Source organism: Sinocyclocheilus anshuiensis, unplaced genomic scaffold (genome assembly GCF_001515605.1).
Source record: "Sinocyclocheilus anshuiensis isolate Anshui unplaced genomic scaffold, SAMN03320099.WGS_v1.1 scaffold1049, whole genome shotgun sequence".
Lineage (NCBI taxonomy): Eukaryota > Metazoa > Chordata > Actinopteri > Cypriniformes > Cyprinidae > Sinocyclocheilus > Sinocyclocheilus anshuiensis.
This window is the reverse complement of record NW_015557197.1, coordinates 445,179-445,569: the sequence shown is the minus strand read 5'-3', so window position 1 is coordinate 445,569 and position 391 is coordinate 445,179. Positions and strand designations below refer to the sequence as shown.

The following is a 391-nucleotide window of genomic DNA, read 5'->3' as shown; positions in this document are numbered from 1 at the left end:
TATTGGTAGGTTTAGGGTTAGGTGTGGGGGAGGGGTTAGGATTAGGGGTGGGGTTGGGATTAGGCAAGCAGGTAGCGACTTCAACAAAGGGGTGCATAATCTGGTAGGGGTGCAGAATTCGGCACAACACCGGCTGCATCCTGTGGATCACCTTTATCTGATTGTCCGGGTCCGGATCATCAAGCACGGCATTAATATCTTCATCTGAGTTTTTCGTTGTCTCCAGATTTCTCTGCAGTTCGTGTATGTTGTTAAAAACGCAGAACATCATTTTATTCCACACAACAGGCAAGCATTACCGTTAAGTCTATTATCCACCAAAATGCAGATTCGTCACGTGACAATTCTTACGCAAATGAGATTGAGGGAGACGTTAAGTTTGTTTTGATTT

General features: G+C 44.8%; 1 protein-coding gene across 1 annotated transcript in view; it reads right to left on the bottom strand.

Moving 5' to 3' along the window:
• Positions 1 to 391, bottom strand: part of LOC107678840 (fibrinogen-like protein 1) — a gene marked incomplete at its 5' end in the record, with an annotated part of 10,361 nt that overhangs the window by 6,817 nt on the left and 3,153 nt on the right. The gene's annotated exons all lie outside the window — the stretch shown is intronic.